Source organism: Pteropus medius, unplaced genomic scaffold, assembly GCF_902729225.1.
Source record: "Pteropus medius unplaced genomic scaffold, Ma_sr-lr_union100, whole genome shotgun sequence".
In the NCBI taxonomy this organism is placed as follows: Eukaryota; Metazoa; Chordata; class Mammalia; order Chiroptera; family Pteropodidae; genus Pteropus; species Pteropus medius.
The window spans coordinates 11,844,193-11,866,115 of record NW_024352785.1 but is presented as its reverse complement, the minus strand read 5'-3'; the positions used below and the strand labels follow the sequence as shown (position 1 = coordinate 11,866,115).

Sequence of the window (21,923 nt, the reverse complement as noted above, 5' to 3'; positions counted from 1 at the left end):
AATCTGTAAAATGAAGGATTTGTACTTGGTTTTTATCACCCCTTAGAATTTTTAATGTTTATCCTTGAAAGTATTTATAATGGTTCCGTTATAATATTTAACTTTAATGAAAGGTAGTTCACTCTCATCTTTGTGAACTATCTTATACCTTTTATAGAAAAGAAACCTAATGCTAAGGCTCCTGTCATTACAGATAACTCAGTATAACCCCAGGAAACTGAAATTATAATTACCAACAGATTAAAATTCTTGCCACTGTTTTCAATGCTGGAAGGATGGAGTAGATTTTTTATTATTTTTTTCCCCTGGGATTTTAATCTCTATTTCTAGGTTTTCCTAGGGGATTTCCTACTCATGGCAGAGTGACCTCAGTGGGATGAAGCAGAGCAGACCTCACAGGATCCTGGAGGCTTTTATAGGATTTCTGTAATGATGCTGCAAAACTCAGAAACTACCTTGTTTTCCTAAATGATTTTTTTATTATCATAAAATAATTTTAAAAGTTAAAGCATACATTAAGAATTAAACATCACTCTCAATTTTACCATCTAGTAAGAGGCGTGATTAACATTTTGAAATATGTTCTTTAATTTTTCCTTATGCACATATACTTGTATATACCATACACTATATGCTAGGTACTGTTCTAGATGCTGAAAATACAGAAGTGAACAGACAAAGCTTCTGCCCACAGGGTGCTAACATACTGTATAGATAGTCTTTTTTTCTGCTTCTTAATTTAACAATTTTTGTAAACAGTTTTCTATGTCATTAGATAATTCCCGTAGAACATGCATGACAGGTGATACTCTGTCATATGGTTTTTACTTAATGTTGAAATAATATTTCAAATATTTCAAAATAAATAATTCTACAGTAAGCATAATTGTATAGAAATCATGCACATTTTTTCCTTAGAATGCATTCCTAGAAATAGAAATACTAAGTGAAGCAATATTTTTGAGGGTCTTACTGCGCATCATTAAATTATCTTGTGAAAGATCTTGAAAATTGCATCAACCCCCCACTTCTCCTTGCAGGAGTATGTCTTTGTGGGTAATCTGATGTTTGCTCCTCTTCATGTACTTTCTGCTTGGTTTCACAAGTTTTATGTCCTGGAAGTCTGACCTGTGTGGATCTCCATTCCCTTATGGCTTCTGGTTGAGTTCAGCAGAAAGTAAGCACCCACTGGAGAGCAGAAGGAAGAAGGAAAATGAAGTGGACCATTAATTCTTTTGCCTTTCTCCCTGCTGGGTAGCTAATGGCTGTGGAATAAAGGCTGTAGCTTCTGTCAATTGGTCTGTGCCACATAGCTCCCCTTCTTCCCTGGGGATTTTAGCAACTGCTCACTTCCCTTGCTCCTGCCAGCCTAGATGTGGCATAGAGCACATCGAGCACCCTTCTTTGTAAGGGTGTTTTTATTTGTTGCTGTTCGTAAAATCTACTCATACCTTCTGTAAACGATCCCTTTATTAAATTCTCTTCAGTAACTCAGTTTTAGTATGCTTTTTCCTGCTAGAACTCTGCAGACACAATGTACATTTAAATTCACTTCTTCAAAAATAACTGTAGATAATAATATATGTAACATGAATTGTCTCAGTGGCATGCAATTATATTTTAATTGTACTTTTAACTACTCTTGAGATGAATATCTTTTCATGTATTTGCAGAACAATATTTTTCTGTTGAAGATTGCGCATCATCTTTTTTTCAGCTTTTATTGAGATTGTTCATTTTTTTCTTGTTGATTTTTTTTTTAGTTCTTCACATATTAACTACACGAATACTTTATATATTACATTGATTCAAGTATGTTTTCTTGGCTTATCATTTAACATCAGTTGGTAAAATGACTGATGGCATTTTTATAAGTTTTTGTTTACTTTCGAAGTCAAATCTATCATCTTTTCCAGTAATCTTTTCAAAATGAACATTTTGTGTTCTGGAAATCTTGTTAATGCCATGAGCGCTTTAGACTAGATAAATGTTTCATAGCTGTGACAAAGAAAAGTACCTTAGAAATTTAGAGTACTTATCTGGAGTTTGTTTGCTCTTCTTTTTTCTAACTTGAGACATGTTACTCTCTGACTTTCCTATATACTGACCATTTTGTCCAGTTCTATTGGTCTTCTTTCCACTGCATTATTGAATGGTTCAGGTTTTCATTGTTAAGATAAATCTTACAGTGAAATAAACAGATCCTGAGTACACAAGTCAAGTTTGACAAACGAACACTCCCATTAAATCTTGTATATCCTTATTGATCTTTTTGTATACCAGGTCTATCAATCTGAAGGTGTGTTAGTATTTCCAGTTATGAATGTGGTTTTGTCTATTTCTTCCTTTAGGTCTGTCAGTATATACATCATGTATTTTGAAGCTCTCTTATTAGGCACTGACACATTCAGATTTTTTTCATATTTTGCATGTGAATTTTTTAAAGTTTTATTGAAGCATAATTTTTTTATGCCATAAAAATCACTTAAGTGTAAAGTGAATTTTAGTAAATTGACAGTTATGCAGCTATTTAGATTTAGAATATATCTATCAAATAAAAACTTCCCTGATGTCTTTTTTTTACAAATCACCCCCCAACTCCTGAACTCGAATAACCATTGATTTGTCTTCTATCACTATCATTTGCTTTTTCTAGAAATTTCATATAAGTGAAATTATGTAGCATGTAGTTATTTATCTGACTTTTTACTTAACATAATGATTTTGAAATTCATTCCAATTGTTACGTGCATCAATATTTCATTATTTTTTATTGATGAGTAGTATTCCATTGTTTGTTGGTACTACATTGTTCATTTACCTGCTTATGGACATTTAGATTTTTTCCAGTTTTTATCTATTATCTATATTTCTGCTATGAAGACTGTGTGGATATATGTTTTCATTTCCCTAGGTAGATATCTAGGAGTAAAATTGCTGGGTTGCATGTTAGGTGTTTGTTTAATCATGAACAAAAATTCTAGAATATTTTCCCAAGTGACTCTACCATTTACATTCTAAACATTTTGTACCAGTGTAACACTTTTTCACTTTCTCCAACACTTGATAATGTTAGTCTTTTTAATTCTAGCCATTCTAGTGGGTTATAGTGATATTTCATTGTGATTTTAATTCATATTACCCTAATGACTACAGATGTTAAGCATATTTTCATGTGCTTTTTGCCATTTGCACATTTTCTTTGGTGAAGTGTAAGCTCAAATCATTTGTCCATTTTTTAGTGGGGCTGACGATCTTTTCATTATTCAGTTGTATGCATTCTCTTTATTTTCTGAATAAAATTCCTGTATTAAATATATTTTTAAAAAAATATTTATTCTCAATCTGGCTCATCTTTTCATTTTGATAATGGCGTCTTTTCAAGAGCAAAAATTTTTAATTTTCATTAAATTAGTAATTATTTTTAAAATTCCTGGTTTTTGTGTACTGAGAAATTTTCGCCTAACCAAGTCACATAATTTTGTACAATTTTTTTTTACAAATTTTATAGTTTTAGACTTTACAACTAGGTCTGTGATCCATTTTTAGGAAATATTTGGTTGTGCCTTGATGTTAAGATTAAGGTTGTGTTAGGAGCCAGAAAGTACGATGTTACAGTTGAGCTTTAAATAGTCGTATTATTAAAAGGTATTAGAGAAGAAAATATATTTATGTCCACAAAAACCTAGATACTTTTAGTAAAGTTTTTACTTTTATTTTTAAACAATAGTTTAACTGGATATATAATTCTTAGTTGATGGTTTTCTTCTTTTAAAACATCGAATATATTGTTCATGCCTTTTGGTCTGCAATGTTTCTGATTAGCAGTCATTATTATTGTTCCTCTATATGTGATATGTGGTGCTGTTTTCTGCTGCTTTCAAGGTTATTTCATTGGTTTGGGATTGGATAATTTTATACTTTTATTTGAGTTCACGGTTTCTTACTTCTGCCATCTCAAATCTGTTTTGGGGCCCATCTATTGAAACTTTCACTTCAGTTATTTTACCTTTAATGTCTTTAATTTTTATTTAGTTCTTTGTAATTTCTCTGTTTATACCCCCTATTTGTTGACTTAGTAACAGCATGTTCTTTGAACATTTTTAGAGTAACTGCTTTGTGTTCTCATCCCAAGTGGTTTCACTGAGCCGAGGAAGCATAGATCACATCAGCTTCTGCTTTGTTTCCTGAGTATGGGCATTGGTCACATTTATTACCTTGCTGTTGAAAACTAAGTACTGTCAGTAGCATATTGCAGCAACTCTGGATCCTGTTTTTATTTCTCTAAAAGTTTTTATTTTTGTATATTTCATTAACTTGCCTGTACTTAAAGGCAGAATCTGTATCTACATAGTGGTGTACAGCCACTGATATCTCTGCTCAATTTTTTTCTTGCCTCCCTAGAGATATCTTCTGCATCTGTGTGGTTGAGTGCTCAGCCACTGATTGGGGCAGAGGCTATGCATACTCAGAGACCTTAAGTCTATAATATTTTTCCTTTCTGCCACCCAGTCTGTGTGTGAGCTGAAGAACATATTGAAAGTCTGCAAGTTCTCAAGTCTCCCCTGGCTTTCATTTTGGTTGAGTTTTCCTGAGTTTCCCACACTCATATGTAGTTTAGTGGTCAGACAGATGTGTGGCAAGTTTATTATCTCAGCTTTTCTATTGATCTCTTATTTCCATGACCTCCTGGTTGGTTTATACCTGCCATAAACCAAGATCATGACCTCTGATTTCTGCTTCCTCAGCTCAGAAAATTGATAGTTTATTTGGGTTCCACCTCCTTTAATATAGCAGGAAGTGCTCCCTGGCAGAGAACCAGATGTGTATAGAGAGTCACTTTGAGTCTTTTTTTTTTTCCCTTGAGTTACACAGACTTATGTTCTCTGTTTAATATCTTAAGACATTTGCTTCATGTATGTTGCCTGTTGCTGTTTAGAATGGAGGGAAAATCCAGTATCAATAACTCTGAACATGGCACAATGTGGAAATCAAATTGATCAGGTTTTCTCTGTAAGGACATAGAATGTCAATTTTATTTTAAGTATTTAAAAGAGTCTCAATATGTTAAATACTGTAGTGCCTTGTGTAGCTTAAGTATATTTTATATTCTCAAATGAGCATTGTTTGACACTATTTGTCTCTTTTCTGAAGTGACCGTATTTCTAGGTAGCATCATATCACCTCAAGAATATAAAATTTGTTAGAGATTATGACTGAAGAAAATTTTGAGTTTCACCATTAATAGCACCACCAATAATTTATTAAGAGTTAAGTATATTTTGGACATACTTTGAAAGTTGAGAACATAAATACCTAATAAGTCATAATTCCTCTTCTCCTAGTGCTTACAGTTCATTGGGGGAGAAAGAAAATACATATAAAAAGATACATGATAATACAGGTCAGCCAATGTTGAAGATTTTTTGAGTGAGTAGTGAAAATATTAAGTGATCATAGAAAAGGTTGTATGGATTTCTCAGGAAGAAACCGAACAGATAAAACAAAGTTTTAAATACCTCTCATAGGGAGTAGGCAGTAGTATAAATGGGCATAGTGAGATTTTAAGGTAAAAAAAGACTTGTCATAAATAGTAACTGATATTCACCTTCATAATTTCAGGACAGTGGGAAATGGCAGTAACCATAGTGTACTTGAGAGTAAATTACCTTGTAAAAGGAGAGCCACCGTTCAGCTTCTGCAGCTTATTTTCTAAAATAATGCAAACCCATATATTGCTAGACTTCTTCAATTTTTCAAAAAGCTTTGAAATCTAATATTTTTGTGTGCAAAATCTCCCAATTTTTAAATGTTGGCAACCAATAAAATAGCTTATAACCATGGAGGCCACAGAAATTATGTCTGGGAATGAATTTGGCATATAGTATATCGGTCTGTGACCTCAAAGTTCACACAATCTGAAAACTAGATTAAGTCTGTGGCAAGACAATTTTTCTGTACTAGAAATAATAACTTAATGGCTTAGCAAAGTCAGCTAAGATACTCCCCTGTAGCATTTGATGCTATTACAACTTAATAAGCATAAAATAATGGAAACACCTTTATATCCTTTAGAAAACAGATGCATTTGAATTTTATTGAGAAATTCATTGCTAAAAGTTGTAAACAGAATCATTATTTTTACGTACTTAGTGTTTGTTTTCAGGGCTCTTTGGGTTTGTAAAATTAACATTTTTAAAAGGGAGAGAAAAACTCCCGTGTAAATATCAACTCTGTGTTACACAACAGATTGCAATGTCTCCACAGGGTCTTCAAGCTCATCAGTGTGTATCACACCCAAATATTTTACCAGTTTAAAACGCATGTTATTTACCAGCTAGGTTGTATTATCTTTGGTAAGCCATTAAATCTATATATTGTCTCAATATCTGTTCAAACATTTTTAAAATGTACATTATCTTTGGTAAACCTAATAGAGGATAAATTCTTTAGCAGCAATAATGTCCTAAAAAATAGGTGATCTGGTGGAAGTGCCTCACTGCTCAACTGAGACCTGAGTGCATACCTTTCAAGATTCAAGTTGACTTTCTTATACCAAAGCATAATTTCAATCATTAAAAAAAAAGAGAAAAAAATCTCAGTTTCTTACATATCTAGAATTATTGAAAGCAACATTTTGATTAGTTAAGTGTAAATAAATTAAAACTGTGAATATTGCTTCCTTAAAAAAATATGGAATTAAAAAAAATACAAGGCAAGATTTAATGAAGTAGGGTCGTCCCTCTGAACCTGAACTGTCGAAATACTGATGAAGTCTCTTCCCTAAGTGAATAGCTGTCATTCCAGGAGAGTTCTCTCTTATGTTTGAGTCTGTGTGTGTACGCATGCATATGCACTTTTGTGTGTGTGTGTGTGTGTGTGTTTGCATGAGTGTGTATGTGTTTCATATAGCAGTTTATCCAGTAAATAGGCTAAGTCACTTCTGTTTTTGGTAATATTTATGCAGTTGTTAACATTTTACTATGTGCTGTCTTGACTTCATTTTTACAGAGCTTATAAACTAGATAACATTCGAAGTCTTAGTTTATGTAAAATAATGAATAAATGTAACCTTGACCTCCAATTCTATCATTGTACGCTTTTGAACCTTCATCTCTTCTTATTTGTATCTTGTTTAATCAAAACTCTAAATGACTGATCATATTTTCAATGAATGTGTTTTCCAACAAATCACAGAAACATTTGTTTGAGATTTTCTTTTCTCTTGGATTCTCTCTTATCTCTCTTTTTCTTCATTCCATTTGCGAGTGTGTGGTTTTTTTTTAGGAGAAAAAATATAGAAATTACATTAAGATTGCATTTAAATAGAAAGGTAATGCATCAGAATAATTTGGTCTAGTATAAAACATTTCATTTTGTACAAAGATACCTCAAATTTCTTTATTGTTTAAAATCAATTAAAATATATTATTCACCTTTTTTGAACTTGAAGTCAGGTGAAGAATCCATTTATTGTGTCATTGGTTTGATTTATCTAATTCTGAATACAATTAGAGATAATCTATGTAACTGAAGCTTGCTGGGGAAAAAATTGAGAAGTTCATATACAATTAAACACTATATAACAAACTAATTTCTCAGTGATATTCATCAAATACTTCTTAAATGTGTTCTTAAAAATATACAGGGTTACCAAAGACAAATCAGAACTTGAGTTTATGGTATTTTCTTCTGTATATTTTCTTTTTTGTTCCTTCCATGGCTCCTTGTTTGGATGGTTCCTTATCTTACGTAAATGAAATTATAAATGTATCACAGTTGTGAATAGTAAAGACAATTCCATTAGTTAAAGCCTACAAATCATTCTCTATCTTAAATAATATGTGAATTTTTCCCATTTTAATTTGTTTTATTTCTGGTTTAAATTCTTTACTCTTTGCATCTCTACTTGTGTGTAGTATATCTTCTCCCCACAAATTCACATTTTTACCTTCAGCCAATCTAAGAGTCAGTGTCTTTGCCTTGCAAGAAGTTTTTTCTCTTACAAAATTTTGCTGGTAAATGGATTGATTTGGGGGTATTCTCTTATGCCATATTTCTAAGTCATTTCTAAAGTTTTCTGGCTTCAAACTCTCAGAATATCTAGAAATTCTGTTTAACTCTATAAACATGAATTCAAAATTTTACTATTGAGTTTATACTTTGATATAAAAATTTACGTCAGTGAAATTTTACATATTGGGTCATCATAAAAAGATAAATTCGATTAACTTTGGATATTTAGAATGTCTTTTACTGTAGCGATGATACCCAATGTGGTTTTCAAATAATCTGTGGTGAGAGGCGAAGTGTTTTTGGAAGTATATTGAGAGAAGAGGAATTAAGATAGTGGGCAGGGCACTGGAAAAGCATGAGTCCTAAGTAATCAAAATATAATTTTATTTTTATTTTTCATTATCTTTAAACTTTGTTCAGTGGGATAATCATCTTTCCTTGCCCCAAGATGGTAGTTCTAGCTGACCTCATGCCTTTTATGTCCTCTTCGAGAGAATAAATAGGTTAGTCTTAATACCACTTTAACTTGCAAACACAGTTTCAATTCAATTTTTAGAAGTAAAATTGAGGATATTGACAAAACCTTTGAATTTGGTTTTAAAGATGGTTATAGCTGAAGTTCTTAGTTGGCCTTGATGATAATTAAATATGACTTTTTCTATCCTAAAGTATCTTTGCAGAGGCCCTGACTTGAGGTTTGGCATTATTTTTGACTCTATTCCCTGTGGTATCTTTGGGTTAATTTCTCAGCTCTTGGTGATAAACATCTAGGTTGTTTCTGCTGAGATCTTTTGCTGTCTTATTCTTCCTATGGCCTCATCTCTCCCACAGGAAACTCACATGCCTACCCCAGACTAACACAGAAATGATCTCAGTGCAGCAGCAAATTGATCCCAATACAGTCCACCTACTCCTGGTTCTGTCACTGATGACACTAGTCAGCTCATGTCTTGTTCCCTAGATTGTCTTATTTGAGAGATGAAAATTCTTAGATGCTTAAGTTTTTGCAGATAAGAGTCAGACATTAGTCCCTGTACACTTCAAATCACAAGGCCAAGATCTCTAAATAATTCTCCTAAAAGTTTCATAGCTTACCTTAATGCAAACAGACAGGAAGTACCTCTCCTTTATATCTTCCAGAGGGAGTGAGAACACAGACAAGGTACTATGAAAGATCTTTCTCTATAGAAATTCTCTTACATTAGTATTACTGACCCCTTGTATATTCATAAACTTTGGAAAAGATTCTGAGGACATTCGATTGTAAATTTCTCTGGGATGTATGGTGGTCTGTCTCACATACATTTTGTTACCATTCTTTTATGTAACTTCTTTAAAGAAAGGCTTCTATAGTTTTTTAAAAGTCACAAATCACTAATCAGATAGTACAGGTTTAATTAAGAAATATATGGAAAACCCAGGAAGAAAAACTTTATAAAATCAAGAATTTAAAGATTTTCCTTCTTGAAAATCAATTTTTCTACTCATTACCTTTAGAAAGTTGACCTAGAGTTCAAACTTTGAGTAAAATTCATGCTTTTATTGAAAATCGAGGGAAAATTACCTTTCAAATGACCTATGGAAATAACCTTCATCTTGTTAAATCGAGAAGAAATTCAAATCAAATGCTGCACTCAGGTTGAATATTAATATCAGAATATTCTCTGAATATCTATATAGAAGATATTGTCTATTTAGTGACATATAAGGTAATTGTTCTTGTGTATAATCATGTTTGAAATTGATTAAAATAATGAAAAATGTACTATATATATTTTAGTAAATGGTCATAGACTTTGAGATAGAAATAACCTCAGTGATCATTCAGTTCAACACTTGCACTTTATAGATCAATATATACTACTACTACTACTACTACTACTACTACTACTACTACTACTAATGGTCGTATTTATATGGAGCTTTTCAGAATATGAGAATCTAGAGAGGTTATTAGTCTTCTTCAAGGTCAAAGAGACCTTGACTAGAACCTACTCTTTCAATTTCTTTGCCTAGATCTTTGTATTGCATAATGACTGGTACACATAATTCAACTGGGAAATTAAGTGGTACAATTGAAATGTTTATGCTATAAAGTGAAACAAATAAAAAAAGTAATATAGTTCTGTGCTAGGCCTCTAAGAGGCAACTACAAAAATACTAGTTATTAACATAATGAAAAATTTCATGACAATGTTTTTTTTTTTGATTCTGGATGCAAACCTAACTACATCTATGTAAATTAAAGGAGAAGGCATAGGCATATAATGTGATGAGGCACATATACCTGGGCTTCCAAACTATTTAGGTGATAGAATTTTTCAGTTTTAAGGAAAATAACTATCATTTTTGTACTGAAGATGTAATAAATTATTTAGAAACAGATTTCAATAATTTTTAGTGTCTTATTTTCTGTCAATATTGTCATAAAAATTATCAATCAGCATATTGATAATTAGGGAGTAGAAATACAAAGATTTTTTTTTTTTGATAACTTAGTTCTCTTATTTTGATTTTGCTTACTTGTGCAGGACTTAATGAAAATCATTCTGTACCAGCCCTTTTGTCATTACCAATGTTCTTAATGCAGGTTCTGAGTCAAACTGCTTAATAAGTGAAGAGAGTAAAAATAAAGCATAAAATAGAAAGAAACGCATTGTAAATACCTGGAGAATTAGAAAAAAAGGTTTGTAGGCTACTTATGTGCAAATGAAGGCATTTAATTATAATGTGTCTTCAGTGATAAATGGAGAAAAAAGTCTTGAATAAATTTCCCATTATAAAATGAGAAATTGTCATGCTTTGCCCTTTTCATTTGCTCCTTGAGAAAGGTGAACTTATCTTTAAAAATTTATACCAGCAGAGCTGCTTTTATTCAGCTAATGAACTACAGTGTCTTGGGAAATGGCACTGTATTGGATGGTATTAGAGGGCAAGAATGCTGACACTTTTACATTATTAAATTAATAGCAAGATTTTTTTAAAACTGACTTTATTCTCAATCTGCTTTTCCTAGGAAATAACGAGTGACAAGTAAGAGAGGACACAAGAGTTACATGGGCTCAAGCGCAAGCCTAGACAGTGTCTCATAAAGGACCACAAGGCCCCAGGGCAGCCAGGGCAGTAGGTCATTTTCAGATTAAAAGTTTGCTTTTTAAATTCAGGGTTAAAGACCCACTAATATACCAGAAGCTGTTTTCTGAAGTGTCAGTATAGCAGATATTTGCCTTCCAGAGGAGAAACAATTTATTAAAGGTCCACCTCAGTGTTAAGCTGTAGCAGACAGGATGTAAAATTGGTATATTAAGAGTAGAAAATGGAATTTTCTTTTAGAGTGTCACTGCTACTTCTACTCACACACAAGAAAGTTCTGCATGGGAAAAATGGTAAATTTGGGGTGACATGAACAAGAGGCTATTGTCAAACAATGGAAGAGTCAAGGCCACAAACACAAGTCCAAGAGGAAAAAATGTTGTTTTCTATTTTTTAATATCACAATTAATTCCATATCCATATTTTTCTATTACAATTAGTGTATTTATGTTGCTATGAAAATCACTTTCATCATTATAATTTATTTTTGCTATAATCAGCACTGAAAATGCATGATTTCTTTTTACTGATGATGTTAAACTGGAAGATACATTTACAGAAATAGTTCCAAAACTATTTTTATAAGCGAATCAGTTTTATTCTAAGAATACATATTGCAGATAATCTTTAAATTCACTTGGAGACCTTGACTATGGAATATAATAAAAATCAATTGTTGAAAAAGAAATCAACTGCTACATTTTGTAAAAGCAGGTTGATTTTACCAAGCAGAGGTTTTATTATTTTGCTCTAGGCTAAGGTTAATATTGGATAGCGCACGATTTTTTTTTCTCTTGCATTGCTCCAGTTTAATGTACATAAACCCAAAGAGTGATATCTCTGGTAAGGTGATATTAGTTTAGGTAAAATCACAAAAATGTCTTTTTTTTTTAAGTGAGAAAAAGATTTGAATGGCTCACACAAAATTAATATTAAATTTTCTGTTGTCTCATTATTTTGGTATAAGACTTACATTAAAGGCAGTGAAGCAAAGTATCAGCAGCCTGGGTCTTTGCCATTTCTACGGTGTCACAGATGCAAATTTTATACAATTTGTACAGAAATTACGTATGTTTAGTGTACTTGCATGGAATATCTGTCCACTAGACTAGAAATTATGCCTATATTATGATTCTTCAAGCTGTTGCTATTTCAGATTGAGTGGAAACTGTTATTAAAAAACAAAGCCGGAAAACCAACAAATACTAAGTAGTCACTGGTTATATATTGCATACAGTATTTGCACAAATACAGGTACTACATCATTCTTCTTTTGAAAATTCTGGAAAAAAACATGAGGCAACATTTATTATTTTGGAAATCAAACCAGAATTTGTAACCATATGTAAATCAGTGATGTTTCATTTTTCGAAAGAGAAATAGGTTTGTACTCTCCCTGAGAAAAAGATAAATGTTTATTTTGTATGGAAATGTATCTCACATGACTCTTCCAGACATTTTTAAGGACCTCACATGCTTTCTAAAATCTCATTTTGGGGCCATAACCCTGAGTGTTCTATAAGTTCTGAAGTGATTGAATGAATTAAGTTATTATAGGAAGGTGAGTTTGCCCCCTGGCTATAGTGTTTGTAGCTTGCTTTAACTCTATGGCATATATCACTATTTATTCTCTGAACGGAAAAATCTTAAAAAACACTTTCTCTGTGAATATTGGTATTTGGGTCATTGATGAAATTATGAAAGGCTTGCATCCCCTCAACAAAAGAAAAAAAAACAGCTTTCCAGTGCTGGATTTTGAATCCATATATCCTTCAGAGACAGTGCTGAGAAATAAGGGAGTAATTAATCTACAAGGATCTGAAGCTAAGAATTCACTCCATTTCATAATGGGCACGGTAAGCAAATACTGAAAGCAAACTAACACACACCATCAGAAACATAATGGCTTTTTAAGAGTCAACTTAAATTGCCTTTTCCTAATACAGTGAAGAATGAAACTGCAACATCTATTTGGTTATTCAGATGAGCAAAATATATTTCTCATACGTATTTTGTCCACGGTTCTTGGCTTAAGGCTCCCCAAACCCTTGGAATTTCCAAAGTATTAAGAATGACAAAGTCGTCTCTTGTTATGTTAATGAGGTAGCTTTTGGGAAGCACCTAAGGAAGGGGACTGGTTGCCAATGGAGCCAGCCAAGTGTTTGTTTGTTTGTTTGTTTGTTTGTTTCATCAAGGAGGGTTTTTTTTACATTTTATTTTATTACTTTTTCCCCCAAGTGTTTAGAGGGTTGGAATTTTCAGTCCTATCTCCTAACCTCTTGAGAGAGGAGAGGGGCTGGAGGTTGAATCAATCAACACTGACAAACGATTTAATCAATTATGCCTATTTAGTTAAGCCTCTATAAAAGCTGAAAAGGAGGCATTTAGGGAGTTTGCAGGTTGATGATCATGCAGAGGTCGAGGAGAGTGGAGAACCTGGAGAAGCTGTGGAAGCTCTCTTTTCTCATACCTTGCTCAATGCATCTCTTCCCTTTAACTGAATTACATTCTTTATCATAACCAGTAATCTGGTAAATAAAATGTTTCTATGAGTCCTGTGAGGTGCTCTAGCAAATTAATGGAACCCAAAATGGAGTTTGTGGGAACCTTTGATTTATAGCTAGTTGGTCAGAAGTGCAGATAATAACCTGGACTTGTAAATGTCATCTTTAATAGGAGGGAGTCGTTGGAACTTCCAATTTATAACTGGTATCAGAAGCATAGGTAACAGCCTGGGTTTGTGACTGGCATCTGAAGTGGGGTGTATTCTGGGGGTTGGGGGCAGTCATGGAGGACTGAACCTAACCTGTGGAATCTGATGCTATCTACGGGCAGTGCCAGAATTGAATTGAATTCTTAGACATCAGTTGGATGTTAGTTTGTTTTTTGGTGTCGGGGGGAACCTCCCAGCCCTCATGTTGGAAATTGAATCTCAGAACACCTAAAAAGGTACCAAAGTTTATTTTCCCTGTTTAGCATTTATTCTGTAGGAAATTTTACATCAAGTGAGGTGATTTACTGAAATTTCAAATGCTGTCCATTCTAGTTATTCTATTAAATTAGGACTATACTTTGGTTTCATGTAGGCACCATTTTATTGGCCATCATTTTGTTCCCAGATCATTTTTGGACAAATATTCTTTTTAGACACTAGGGGTCAGGCACTCACATGGTGATAGCGTATTGAAGTGGATTAATGCACACTCATTGTGGCTGAATTAATATCATCAATGAATAGTATCGATGCACTTTGGGAGTGGTAGTATTTACTCCTATGATTTTTCCAATGTTATGAAATGGTCTTTGCGATTGGAACCATTGAAAGTAACCCAAACTCCAGGTCTTAGATTCCTGGATTAAAAGAAAGTGCCATTTATTGACCTCCTCTTGTGAAAGGCACTTTTACAAAGCTTGTTTGTTTTCATTGTCTTAGGTTCTTTTGAGACATAGTGACTGCAGCAATGTAACTGTTGCTTTAAATTATTTGGGAGCATTCGTGATAGTTTTTATTTCTTTTAAGTCCCTTTGCCGAAAAACTATTTTTTTTATAGAAAAGTCTTGGTATCTTCTCAAGCAATATTTTTGCTGACCTACATCAGGGAAAACAAACCCTTTGCCCATGCATTCTGATCTCTTAAAGAATGAGAGGAAATATTCAACAAAAAAGAAGCTATAAAAATCTATCTATAAAGGTTAAAAACTAACAGAACTGAAAACTACAAATCTAAAAAAAAAAAAAAAAAAGCAGACCACACGAGTTATCCAGAACCAACCCTAGGGCTTTCAGCGAGACTGAGGCAAACTCTGGAAACAATAGATTGTGCATACATCTAAAAATCTGGGTCAAGAGCTAACAAAAATCTATTTTGGGAGGCGTGGTTAATTCCAAGAAGTAAACACTTCTCATTTGTCTTCCATAAGCATGTCTGTATTATTCAAGTCCTTGTTAGGAGATATTGCATGTTTCTCAAACAATTTTTGTTAGGCAATATGACCTCATAGAAAGCTGCAGGTTGTGAAGATGATAGTTCCACTTCCTTCCACATCCTTGGCTGCTATATCTTATAATGAATTCCAGAGTATCCAGGTCCAGGTACAATGACTAGCATGGTGGTTGCTAGCACAGGGGCTTCAGTGCTATGGATTTAGGCAAATGACCTTTCGGAGAAAGAAACAAAGAGATTAACCTTGTACAAGAAGAAAAAGGCACAAATGATTGGTGAAGCTAAACTCATTTTAGAGGGGCTCCATATAAAGTGGGATTTGATTGCTAAGCATGAGTCTTTTCCAGAAGCCGTCATTACTGTTGGTAACACACAATTACTCAGAATCCATGAGGCAGACTTGTATATTGTATAAGATTGTGGATTCTGGGGTCAAGTCACTAATGTTAAAAATGCAAGCCCTGAACTCATGAGAATTTTACCCAAGTTATTTAACGTTCTAAGTTGTAGTTCCTTATCTTTAAAATAGGATTATTAAATTATGTAGTCAAATGAAAGTGTCTATAATGTAAATCAACAATCAAGCTTGGTAAATATTATTTAAATATTGCTTTGATAAAATTGTTTTGCCTATAGTTTAAGCTGCAGGTATAGGGACAAAGTGATATAGTTGAAGAGGTCATGAAGAGATAATGATATTGAGAGTCTACTACCACTGTGGTTTTCCACTCACAAACAAGCAGACAGTACTAGTTAGGGTGAGATGACAGCCATCAACATCGTGTTCTAATTCTTTCCTATGCAAGCATAATGGGTTGTATACTCCCACTGCCATCTCACTGATGCTTCAACTCCCTCTCTTTTCATGTTTCCCTTGTTCCATTTTCATCATTTTTTTGTCAGCTAGGTTCTATAGTTATGTCTCTCCTCACCTCCTCAGCAGGTCCTCTGTTGTGTCTGCCTCCGTGTGTGTGTGTGTGTGTGTGTGTGTGCGCGCGCGTGCGCGCGCATAGATGTATTAATGATGAAAAGGAAGCATAGATTTAAAAAAATTAATCACCTCTTTTTAGAGAAATTTTATGTTTATGGATAAATTGAGCAGAAAGTACAGAGTGTTCCCATATACTCTTCAATCCTTCTTCACTCATTTCCCCTATTATTTACATCTTGTATTAATAAGGTATATATTTGTTAAAACTGATGAACCAATATTGTTACAATTATTATTAAGTAAAGTCCATAGTTTACATTAGGATTCACTCTTTGTATTGTATATTCTATGGCTGTGGGTAAATGTATAATGCCATATATATATCATTACAGTATCATACAGAATAGTTTCACCACCTTAAATATTACCTGTGCTCCAAGCATTCATTCCTCCTTTCCTTGGAATCCTGGGAAACCTCTGATCTTTTTACTGTCTTTATAGTTTTGCCTTTTCTAGAATGTCATATAGTTGGAATCATAGAATATATAGCCTTTTCATAATGGCTTCTTTCACTTAGGAATATACATTTAAAGTTTCTTTCTCTATGTCTTTTTGTGACATAATAATTCATTTATTTTATCACTGAATAATAGTTTATTGTATGGATATACCAAAATTTGCTTATCTATTCACCTATTGAAGGACATCTTGGTCGCTTCCAAGTTTTGACATTAATGAATTAAACTGCCATAAACCTCCATGTGCAGACCTTTGTTTGGACACGTTTTTAACTCTTTTGGGTAAATAGAAAGCAGACCTATTGCTGGATCATAGGGTAAGAAGAATGTTTCATTTTATAAGAAACTGCCAAGCTATCTTCTAAAGTGGCTGCACTATTTTGCATTCTCGCCTGCAGTCAGCGAGCATCGCTGTTACTCCACAATCAGCAGCATTTGGCAGTGTCTTCATAGATTCTTTTTAAACAATACAGTTTATTACTGTTTTAGTGAGTGCAGTGCTAGTTGCTATAACAAAAAGACCTGGACTGTTCAGCGACTTAAAGTTTATTTCCCTCTCACATAATTATCCAGTGTGGTAGGACAGATGATACTGCTCTCCTTAGTCATTTAGGGACCCAGACTGAGAATGGCTCTGCCGTTTTCGGAGGATCATCTTCCAAAGTCACTCTTCTCATTAACATTCCAGGCAGTAAAAGAGAAGAAAGCCTGTTAAGGAGATACAACAATTTAAAAAATTTTTTAGCCTAGATGTGGTACAAACCAATAAACTCTCATTCCAGAGATAAAGACGAGTCACATGACTACATCTAGCTGCAAGGTCAGCTTGGAAATATAGTCTCTGTCTGGCCAGTGGCTCCCAGGCAATTCCCATATTACTGTGGTAGGTCAAATGAATCTTATCACTCCCTTACTTGGGCATTAATGGAAATGCAGTTAAAATAGAAAAACAGTAAGGACTTTTTAGAACCCGTGATGATTGAACATAGCTTTATCCAACATGAACTGTGATGGTGAATCTCATCAATGATACTTTCATTGATGTATCATTGATGAGATTGTACTTTCCTCAGGGTTTGAATAAGAAATTTGGTTACCCAATTCTCATATCTGCCAGAAAGTAGTGGTTCTAAGGAAGAGAACGGTAGTCTGAATTAATTGGTAAATATAAAACAAACAATATACTTTTCAGCATATTGTTTTTGGTGAGGGAAAAGAGGGGACAGTAAGGAAATAATTATATAAGTGAAAATCTAATAATCTCTGTGTACGCTCGTTGCTATTCTCCTTATGCACATAGTAATTTAGATTTTATTTTGACAGTAACAGAGATTTTCATAAACCAAGAGACAATATTTAGAGATTTGGTAAGTATCTTATCAGAGATGAATAATAAGTGCTCTAAATTTTTGAAAATGTTGTTTAAACAATACCAGTCTTCATTACTGGAATGGTGGGGACTATTTACAAATAAAGTTTAAATAAATTCATGCTTTAAAAGATAATTCAAATATGTATTTAATTGACAGTCCCACCAAGTCTGTTTGGCCTAATGTTATACCAACAAAACAAAACAAAACAAAAAACAAAACAATTTCTCAATAGTTATTTAACCACACCAGCAAGCATCAATTAGCTATTTTATTACCAATCTGTCCTTTTTTTCTAACATAATATATTCTCAGTTGGTATATTTCCACCTTTTCTATTTGGAAGGAAGGAGGGATGGGAAGGAGTGAGGGAGGGCATGAAGGGGGAAGGAGGTAGGGAAGAAGGAAAGGAAGAAGAGAAGAAAGAAGGGAGGAAAGGAAGAAGGGAGGGATAAGAGGAAGAAAAGGAGAGAGAGAAGGTAGGTAGGAGGGAGGGAGAGAAAGCTTTAAACTAGATATCTGAGTTTTAAAATAGTGAGAAAACTTTTGTTTGTTGTCATCAGTGTAATAATTGTTCGTCAACATGCTAGCAGTTCTCTGAAAGCAGTAAACTATGGGCAGATGCTATGTGCTCAATTCGCAGTCTGCAGTTGGTTTATACCAGAACTCCAACAGGATTTTAAAAATTGGGTTTTTTGAGATTCCCCTCTCCTTTAGGACCATTGGGATGAGGTTCAGTTACTATGAATTGAGTAACTCTGGCTTTCTCTAGGAAGATACCATGAATATACACTTGAAAATAAAAATTTAAAAAATCGAAATTACCTCTGACTGCCAGATTGTCTTTTGCCTTTGCTTATGAATAAAAACAATTTCTGAAATGAACCACTGTTGGGTTCCAAAGGCCAAATCTATGAACCAGCTACTCGTTAATATTAAATAAGCAACCATACATATATTTTAAAAAGACAGGTGTCCTATTCAGATGTGTTTGCACATTTTACATTTCAGTATCTAGGAAGAGATTTTAAAATTTCCTCAATAATTATTTTCTCAGAAAGAAAACATTTGTTGTAACCTATGAAAGACAATTGTAAAAAATGGATTTTGACCTTGAATTTATTCTTGAGCTATAATTAGTTCTTGAGACCACAGATGTTGGCAGCTCTACTTTCTGTTATCGTGAGCATGTCTCTTTACTATTTGTCCCTTTAAGGGCTACTTAACTTTAAGACTGTATCAAAATATATGTGGGAGAAAGGACAACAGCGTGATTTACAACATAGTGCTTCGCCGTGGGTCTGTCTGCACATATTCTCATTCACTGGTCTTTCCTCCGTGTTCCCCTTGTTGGATTCACTCTCGCTATCTTCCTTATTAGAAACAGCATGGTATTTTGAAGAGATTTAGTAGTATAGCACTTTCATTATTAGACTGCAAACTAAAGGGAAGCTATCCTTAAATGAGGCCAGTTTGGAATTGGACAGTTTGTTTTATAATGCCAATTCCGTGTAATGAACTTTTGAGAGTTAAGGGTGTTTTCTCCTTGAGTTCACACAGTGGATACCGATTTCAGTATTCTTTGTTCTGTTGATGCCAGTATTCTCCTCTGTAGGTCAAGAGGTGACAGAGCCTCATGTTTATGGGACCAGAGCATTTCAGAGATGGCGTTTATCAAAAAGATATGAGAAAGATCTTTGCCATAAAAAGTAACAACTCAACTGTAAGCTAGTTCAACTGTTTCCAGAAAAAAAATGATATTGGAACTCGGTATATGTTTGAAAATTGCCTATATAATACAATTATTTAAATGGTTGTTGGTTCAGATTTTGTGAAAAATAAATTGATCAAGAAGGCAAATCAATGCATGTGGTTCCATAGTGTAGTGGTTAGCACGTCTGCCTTACATGCAGAAGGTCCTGGGTTTATGCCCTAGTAGAGCCATGGTCTATGGCCATGCCACCCTGAACAAGCCCAATATCTGATCTCGGAAGCTAAGCAGGGTGGGGCCTGGTTAGTACTTGGATGAGAGACCACCTAGGAAGACCAGGTGCTGCAGGCATAAATAATAATAATAAAAAAAGGAAGGCAAATCAAATGACAATCTTTCCGGTTTCTTAGAAAATCATACACTAGAATTAAGCTTTTAATCTGTTATATAGTATCTTTATTTGATGGTTAAATAGTAGCTCCCCACACACAAAGGGTGATATTTGAGGTTCATTTCCAACCTAAATTGCAAGCATTCTCTGTTTATTAATATAATAGGAGATGAAAAGTTTCAACTTGTGGTTTCTTCAGTAAATCTAAGAATTCACAAGCAATGGTAAAGAGACCTATATATCTCAATGATACATTTTTTTTATACATTACTACATGCACATGTTAAATACCCATTAACTAAAACCGGAGAGAATAAGAGTGTTTTAGGTTCTTTTTGTCATTTCATCTTATTATATTTCCTGTTGTTAAACTCAAAACCTTAAGACCAAGGTCATCCTGAAAGAAAGGGTTTGTTGAGCCATATGTGAAGCAGAAAAAAGGCCAGGTCCTGGGACATGCAGTCTAAGACACCAGCAGCAGGGCTAGATGGAGAAGACGTGTCCACAGTCCTGGGGTTGATGAGGCTCTTTTATAAAATGAGTTTGGGGAAGAAAGATGTAAATTGTTTTGAAAGAATTTATGTTGGTTGTAGATGGCTGGGGGGTGCGTGGGGTGGGATGGGGTGGGCAGAGACAGTGACAGTTCTAGGATAGGTGGCTAGTCTGTAAGTGAGAAATATTTAATGCTTCTGGATTGGGTATGGGCAACAGGCCAGAAAGTCCATGCTTAAGCAGGATGTGGTCGCATCTGGTGGTCAGCTATTGTTTCTGGATAACAGCTGCAGTATCAGCCTGGAAGTTAACTCAAAAGCTTCAGTGTATGTTCAGGAATGTGAGCAGTCTTTTGTTGGTTTCTTGGCCTTCAGCTGTTAACTGATTAACCTCACTTGTCTCTTCTTCCTACCCTCTAGCCTGCAGCAGTTTAATTTAGGACATCTCAGAACTTTTCTCTTGTCATTGTTTACATATAAAATGGAAGTAAAAAATACTGCATCATATTTAGTGTGTTTAGTGTTTTAGACTTTTCCAAGTATTTTCACAAAAATCTTATCATTCGATCTTCTCAATAAGCACATGGGAAAGCAAATATTAATAGGATTAGCCCATTTCATTACAGATGTGATGATGGGTCCAGAGAAATTGTTTTAATAAGTATTAATTACATAGACAATAAGTGACAGAGCAGAAATTGAATCGAGGTCTTGTGATTGAACTCACATGTCCTATTACTATCCTTTTAAAAAGAAAATTTATCCCTATGACTGAGTTAAACTCTGCCCTCTTTCTTTCGTCCCCCTAAATTGTGTGAATAATCTACATTTAAGGCTTGCTTCCTTGTATCCTACTGATTCTTAAACCCTTTTGTAATTTGTTTTCATTCTACTGAAACTATTTTCTTCATGAATATCACTGATTTTCAGATACCTTCATTCAAGCACTTAAATTCATTCTTTATCTCCTTCTGTTCTTTCTTCCACCCTCATTTTACCCTTCCTTCCTTCCTTCCTTCATATTCCTTCCTTCTTCCTTCAACTTCCTTCTTCCTTCCTTCCTTCCTTCCTTCCTTCCTTCCTTCCTTCCTTCTTTCTCTCTCTCTTTTTCTTTCTCTCTCCCTTCATTCTTTCTCCTTTCTTTTTCTTTTATCTACCTATCTATCTATCATCTATCTATCCATCCATCCACCCACCCTCCCTTGTTTTCTAAAACAATGCTTTTTTCTGTTTCTTCTCTCAGATTTCTTCTTACTTTCCTTCACTAGCCATCCTAGAAAAATAATATCTATCAGCAATTATTCCTTCATAGGGTAACTGCCCAGTGTTGGGGGTCCCCAGGACTACCCTCGGTCTCAACAATATGCTGAAGACTCACAGGATTCAGCCATACTATTATACTCACAGTTACATTTTATTACAGAGAAAGATTACAATGTATAATTACAAAAAGGAAAA

General features: G+C 34.0%; 1 long non-coding RNA gene and 1 pseudogene across 1 annotated transcript in view; both read left to right on the top strand.

Annotated features, from left to right (window-relative positions):
• Nucleotides 1-21,923, top strand: part of LOC120590858 (uncharacterized) — a 459,896-nt gene that overhangs the window by 199,764 nt on the left and 238,209 nt on the right. The window lies entirely within an intron of this gene.
• On the top strand, nucleotides 19,819-19,934 carry LOC120591033 (uncharacterized; annotated as a pseudogene).